Source organism: Rhinopithecus bieti, unplaced genomic scaffold (assembly GCF_001698545.2).
Source record: "Rhinopithecus bieti isolate Rb0 unplaced genomic scaffold, ASM169854v2 scaffold_36869, whole genome shotgun sequence".
Classification (NCBI taxonomy): Eukaryota; Metazoa; Chordata; class Mammalia; order Primates; family Cercopithecidae; genus Rhinopithecus; species Rhinopithecus bieti.
Genome location: NW_016815448.1, coordinates 62,300 through 69,093, shown reverse-complemented (window position 1 = coordinate 69,093; position 6,794 = coordinate 62,300). Strand labels below are relative to the sequence as shown.

Sequence of the window (6,794 nt, the reverse complement as noted above, 5' to 3'; positions counted from 1 at the left end):
AAAAAAAAAAAAAAAAAAAAAAAAAAAAAAGGAAGTTAAAAAATGCTCAGAAAAGCCACGACATTTTATGCTACAGAGGACATCAAGTATGACACTGGAGGAAGAGCCATGGCAGAGGCAGCATCCTAGTAATTTTCTAGAAAAAGTAAGTACAATGGAGTTGGCAAAACAAAACAAAAAACCTACGTATGGTGTCCACACCAATGCACAAAATACAGGTAATAAAACAATAGAATTTTAGATTTTATATGATGAGGAAAATAAAATCTCATACAGAAACATGGTAGGATGGGATTCACACCTGGAACCTGGCAGGGAAAAAGGTACAGTATGTTGCTCCATAGAAACAGAACTAAGTTCTGATGCGCAGCTAAAAAAGGGTTGCAGGTTATGGGACACACACCATGTGTTTGTGGGAAACCTGCTTCTGGGTAAGAAGCAGCTTCTTTGCTGTGATCTGCAGAAAATTAGCCCTTGCCCCGGCATTTGTAAAATTCAGGAAGGAAAGAGGGAAAAAAAGGGCAAGTAAGGGATGAAGGAAGGAAAGAAAGAGATAAAAGAAAATAAGTGCAAGGAATGAAATAAAAACAAAAGAAAATGATAGAAGAGAAGTCAGAGTAGCCCTTTACATCACGAAGGTAGAGTCTTGTGTGGGCTTTTTATATTCTTGAGCATGGAAACAAGAAAGGAATCGTTTAGGTAAATATAAAGGAGAGGAAATAAGTCACGTTGTTTTTAAAATGTGCCAAGGCTAACAAAACAGATACATAAATTGGATTACAGATCCCAGAAGCAAATAACGAAACCGGCACAAAACCAAGTTCCAGAATCGGAGGATATATTATTTGACGTAAATGTCATTCCTCAGAAGGAAGAGGTGACATAGTACAGATTGCTATTCTGGATCTAATTCTGACCCACAAAGATGGAACTGATTAGTGAAATGGAAGTGAAGAAAAATCTTTGAGAGAAAGTAACCATGTCACTGAGTTTCTGGTAGCCAAGGAAATAAGGTGAAATATGAGTCCAAGGTTATGAAAAACTTGACTTCAAATAGTGAAAGGCTATGATTTTCATAGCTTGAGACTGTATGGGGGAAAAGGTTCAAAGAGGGTTAAATTCAGTCAGAACAGTGACTTTGGAGTTCAGTGACGAGGAATGAATGGAATGCCTAGAGAGACCTCACCAGTGAATTCAGATTGAGAGATATCTGACAAAGAATAAGCACAACTAAGAAAGTGGTACCCATATTTCAACAGTTTAAAAGTGCAAGTCATAAAGCAAAAGCTGGGGAGTTTTATTATGAAAAAATCAAGGATTTCTGTTCCATAAAGGGCATTATTAACCAAGTTAACAGGCAGATGGCAGGATGGAGAATACATTTGCTTTGTCTAAAGCTGACAAGGGTGTAATATCACTCTAAAATATATAAGGAACTCCTGCAAATGAACAGGAAAAGCAACCCATTTTTTTTAAAAAAGGAGCAAAGAATATGAACAGGCAGTTAATTGCAGAGGAGAAAGCTAATAAATATATGGAAATTTATATTAGTAATCAAATGCAAACTAAACAAATAATGAGATATCACTTTATTCCTATCAAACCAGTGATCAGAAATCTAGAAGATAGCAAGTGTCGGCTGGGTGCAGTGGCTCTTGCCTGTAGTCCCAGTATTTTGGGAGGCCAATGCGGGAGAACTTCTTGACCCCAGGAGTTTGAGACCAGCCTGGGCAACACAGTGGGATCCCACTTCTATAAAAAAATTTAAAAAATTAGCTGAGCATGGTGGTATGCGCCTATAGTCCCAACTACTCAGGAGGCTGAAGCAGGAGGATCGGTTGAGGCTGGGAGGCTGCAGTGAGCCATAATTACACCACTGCACCCCAGCCTGGACAGCAGAGTGTGACTCTGTCTCAAAAAAAAAAAGGGGGGGGGGGAGAAAGAAAAAAGAAAAGAAAGAAAAAGAAAAATTGCAAGTGTTGTCAGATGTGGAAATACAGAATCTTGCACTGCTGCAAGATTGGTTCCACCACTTTTGGAAAGCAATATGGCATTACTTGGACACATTAAACAGATTCATACCCAGTAGCCCAGCAGCAATTCCTCCCCTAAGTAACATAAAGCAAATTATTTACGAGTTCACAAGGGGACCAATACAAGGATGTTCAGTGCAGGGTTATTTGTAGTAGCATGGAGTTGGAAGCAGCATGGGAGCTCATCAATGGAAGAGTGGACAGATGCATACCTCGGACTATTAGGCATCAATGTGAAGTAACAGATTAAATATTAACATCTGGCAATGTGGATGGAGCTAAAAAACAGTGCTTAGGTTAAACAAATACATGTAATGAGACAAATATCTGAGTAGCTTTGGAGTACATTTAATAATGCATGCCCATGAAATAATAACTATGTTTAGAAAACACATAAATGGAAATATGCACATTAAGCACATTAGAAAATGCCTATTATAGGGGAAAGTGGGATTTGAAGGGTATAAATAAAAAAATAAATCAAGAGGGCCTTACTGTCAGGGTCCGATGATAGTGAACTGGAGCGGGGAGTATGACCAACTCAGATCCTTTCCAGGCAACAAACAAAACTTCAACAACATAGCAAAAAAAAAAAAAAAAAAAAAGCAAACATTAAATCACAACAAACACCTGAAAGATGGAATTTTCGCCGTGGATGGAGGCAAAAACTTTGCAAAAAGAAAACTGGCTGGGCCGGATGGGGCTCTACGCCTGCCAATTCTCAGCACTTTGCGGGGCTCCCACTGGGAGGGGGCCCCGATGCATGCTGGAGCTGGTTGGCGTGCAGGTTCCAGACCACCCTGACCACATGGGAGAACCCCTCTCTCTACTTAAAAATACAAAATTAGGCCGGGTGTTGCGTGCTGCGGGATGGCCTGTAATCCCGAGAGACATGCTTGGGAGGCCTGAGGCCCTAGGAAATCGCTTGAACCCGCGGGACGTGGATGGGCTTGCTGCCGTGCACTCCCAGCCTGAGGCCACCAGCAACGAGCGAAACCGCAGTCCTGTCTCAAAACTGGACTGCCCATTATTTTGATCATGTACAAAACACAGGTAAGTCTGGATGCCCTACTGGGCACAGGCGATGCTGGTTTAACAGTTTTGGAAGAGGGCCGGAGAAACATTTCTTCAGGTGCTAATTGATAGTGCTTGAATACTTTTATGTTATTTAATCCTCATTAACCCACACTGAAGCGCATCATTGTTCTAGTTGTAAGACTCTTTAGCCTAAGACATCTTCAGTTGGGCAAGAAACAGAAATCCATTCTCAGGACGGCTGTTCCTAAGCGCAAACAACAACAACAGAAAGCATGTTGCTGTATATTGGGTAAGGTTATTTCACGAGAAGTCCAAGGGGGGTAGAATGCAGCCCTGTGTCTTCAAGGCCTGAACCAAACCAAGCTGCCTCCTTGAGGCTCTAAAAAATTTTTTTCATCTTCCTATGAAACCATATTTCTATATGTTAAACGGTTAAATATTTCAAAGGAAGTCGCGCACATAATAGGTGGGCCTTTTGGGGCGCTCCTTCCGGTTGGAGCGCGTTCAGGACTCTGGACATTACCGCTCCACTCCTATCAGAACAGCTGTGTTTCTATTTGGTTAATACATCCGGATTCTGCTTAAGAGTTCATTGAGGAAACAGCACAACAGTACCTCCTCTGGCCAGATACTGTGCGAAGAATTACAAAATAAATCACAGACGAGTGAAGATAGGAAAGTAAACACACTCTAAAACAATAAGGGAGTACAGTGACAGAAAAACGCACAGATTATTAAGGGAACTCAAAGAAAGTCTAGTAAACCCAGAAAGGGCTAGGGCTTATGGGAGGTTTCACGGAGTGGGTACCTGGAAAGGGGAGGTAAGGCAGCTCAAAGGACACTTGTTCAATGGAGGGAAGAGGATTCAACAATTATACAATTCACTGAGTCCGGGCTATCACTGCGAAAGAACTTGGCTTCGGATCCGCGGTCAAGGCTGGGAGCTATGGAGGCCGGATGTGATTGGCAGAGACCTCTGCTCAGGTCTGCGTCAAGTCTTGCTTCGCTCCCATCCCATCCTGCGCCAATGGGGCGCAGTATCCCAAGCATTCCACTAGGCTAGGAGGGCATCCTAAGCCTCAAGGTCCGCATCTCCCGCTGGAGGGACTGAGCAGCCGCACTGGTGTCCCAGAATAGATCGTGTTCCCCAGAGGTTGTCAGGTTACCGCAATTCGGCGCAAGCAAGGCGGCCAAAGAGAGGGCGCTCATTGGCTGCCACAGCCCCGGTCCAAGAGGCGGAGGAAGGTGTTTCGTCACAGGCTGTCTGCGCAGGCCACTCCTATCTCCTCTCCAGGTTCTAATTAGGTCAGTGGCCCTACAGCCTCTTGGGTAGTTTGGAAGTGCGTCGCGGAGCCGGCCTTGGAAATATGGCGTCAAGTTCAGGTTTTGGTGTGAGGGAGCCGAGGGCCCAGCCAAACCCTGCGGTGGGCAATTCCTGGGTACCCTTCCGGCATTTTCGGTCTTTGGGCTGCGCCGTGGTAACCCCAGAGCCGAGTTGCGTGCCCACTGGCGACAAGTGTCTTTCCATTAGGACATGAAAGGGGACTGGAAAGTGCCGTGCAGTTTCAGGGTAGTTTCTGGTTAATTACATTTTCATGGGTTTTCGCAGAGTCTGGGGGCAATTTGTGTCCTTCAGAGACCAGGGACCAGGGCCCAAGCTACGGCAGGGGAGACGCGACCAAGTCTGTGGCTTCTCGTGCGAGCTCCGTTCGCGTCCGTTCCCACCTTGGGCCCGTCCCTCCGTCAGCCCAGGTCCTTGAATGAGACAGTGCTCGCCCTTGAAAAAGCAGTTCCAGGTCACTCGGCCTGCTTTTCCAGCATTCCGGGCCCCAGCTCGCCTTCTGCCATCCATGTTGACAGCACCAGTTCTACTACGAAGCGAGCGATTCCTTTTGCCTGGAATTTCACTCGTCCCTAGTATCGAACCCCCTGCCCCAATTTTCTACCTTACAACTCCAGCGTATTTTTAACGGCTCAGCCAATATCACCTCCTTGTTATAAAGCCTGCGCCGTCCTAGCTTAGGAACAGGAGCTATGCCGTTTTATTATTTTTCTTTATTTTAATTTTGTTTTTATTTTTTATTTTTTAGAGAGATGGGGTCTCGCTGTGTCGCCCAGGCTAGGGTGCAGTGGCGGGATCATAGCTTACTGCAGCCTGGGGTCAAGCAATCCTCCTGCCTCAGCCTATGGGATTATAGGCGCAGGCCTCTATGCCATTGTAAATGCTGTGGGTTTTGAGTATTTGACCTCTATGAGCCTCAGTTTTTGCATCTTAGCATTGAGATAATACTAATACCTCATAAGGTTATGTGAGGATTAAATGGAAAGCTCTTACAGCAAGTGCTTAATAAGTATGTTATCGTATGTGCTTCCAAAGTACTTTGGTGTAGGCCTTTTATAACTCTTGCCCTTTCTATTACCATTATTTGTTCTTGTCTGCCCTACTATACTGAGATTCTCAAAAGCTGGAACTGTCTCGTTTATAATCTCAGCGTGTATCAGTGCTGGGCAAATGTAAAGCTAAGAAATGATTTCTTAGAAAACTTTTATAAAAGCGGTCTTTCTTCTCCTTTGCCTTTCTTCCTTTCCTTCACTTTTTCCTCTTTGACATAGGAATTTTCAAACCTACAGAAGAAGCTGAGACCCTAGGGGGAAAGATTGGGACCTTTTGTTGTTTTTTTCCATGGTGACCAAAAGAGCCTTAACATTCACCCCAGTCTGACAACTTTAGACTGGTTTCTTCTGGACGTTAGGCCCCTGACCTCCCTTTTCTTTGAGTGTTAACTTTAGAAAACTTGTAATTGCAAATTCTTCTCTGCTCCTTTGAAATGTATATAAATCTCCTTAGAAGCTTATGCCAGTTTTACGACCCAGGGAATGTCTTTCTCAAGGACCTGGGAGCCATCCCTTTGAAATGTAATTATCAAGGAAGATAGCACCCCTATCTCTCAGTCTCTGTGGGAGGGTGGGAGCATAACCTGTGGGTGCCTTGTTTGGAATTGTAAAACTACAGCTTGTTTTGAAGATACAAGAAAGTGTCCTTTTCCTTTGCAATTAGCAAACACTGATGTCATGTGATTTCCCCCACAGCAGCTCTTGAAAAATTCCCAGACCCTTGTTTCAGTAGCGTTGAGTTTAATCTCGTATTGCAGTAGTCTTAAGGTCTTTCTTGCCTGTTTAACTTTGATGCAAATTTAGACAATGGAAATTTTAGGTTCTGCATTTATTGTTTCTTCCCAATTACAGTGATTTCTCCTTTCTCCTTGTTAAGAAGAGCTTCTCACATCCTCTGATTTCTGGAGAAATCAATTTGGACTCAAAAGATTGGAGTTTTGTGGAGTGAAGGTACTGTTTTTGTTTTGCTTTGTTTTTTGTTTTGTTTTGTTTTGTTTTGAGATGGAGTCGCACTCTCTCACCCAGGCTGGAGTGCAGTGGTGGAATCACAGCTCACTGTAGCTTCCGCCTCCTGGGTTCAAATGATCCTCCCGCCTCAGCCTCTCAAGTAGCTGGAATTACAAGCATGCGCCACCACGCCCAGCTAGTTTTTGTATTTTTTTTAATTTATTTATTTTTATTATACTTTAAGTTCTAGGGTACATGTGCATAACCTGCAGGTTTGTTACATATGTATACTTGTGCCATGTTGGTGTGCTGCACCCATCAACTCGTCAGCACCCATCAATTCATCATTTATATCATGTATAACTCCCCAATGCAATCCCT

The 6,794-nt window shown here is 43.7% G+C and overlaps 1 long non-coding RNA gene across 1 annotated transcript in view; it reads left to right on the top strand.

Annotated features, from left to right (window-relative positions):
- Positions 1-4,404: 4,404 nt before the first annotated feature.
- The window catches only part of LOC108515946 (uncharacterized), a 15,359-nt gene continuing 12,969 nt past the window's right edge, over positions 4,405-6,794 (top strand). Inside the window, exons 1-2 of the long non-coding RNA XR_001881680.1 lie at positions 4,405-4,495; positions 6,318-6,416. This is a non-coding gene — a long non-coding RNA (uncharacterized LOC108515946). The remainder of the gene's footprint in view (positions 4,496-6,317; positions 6,417-6,794) is intronic.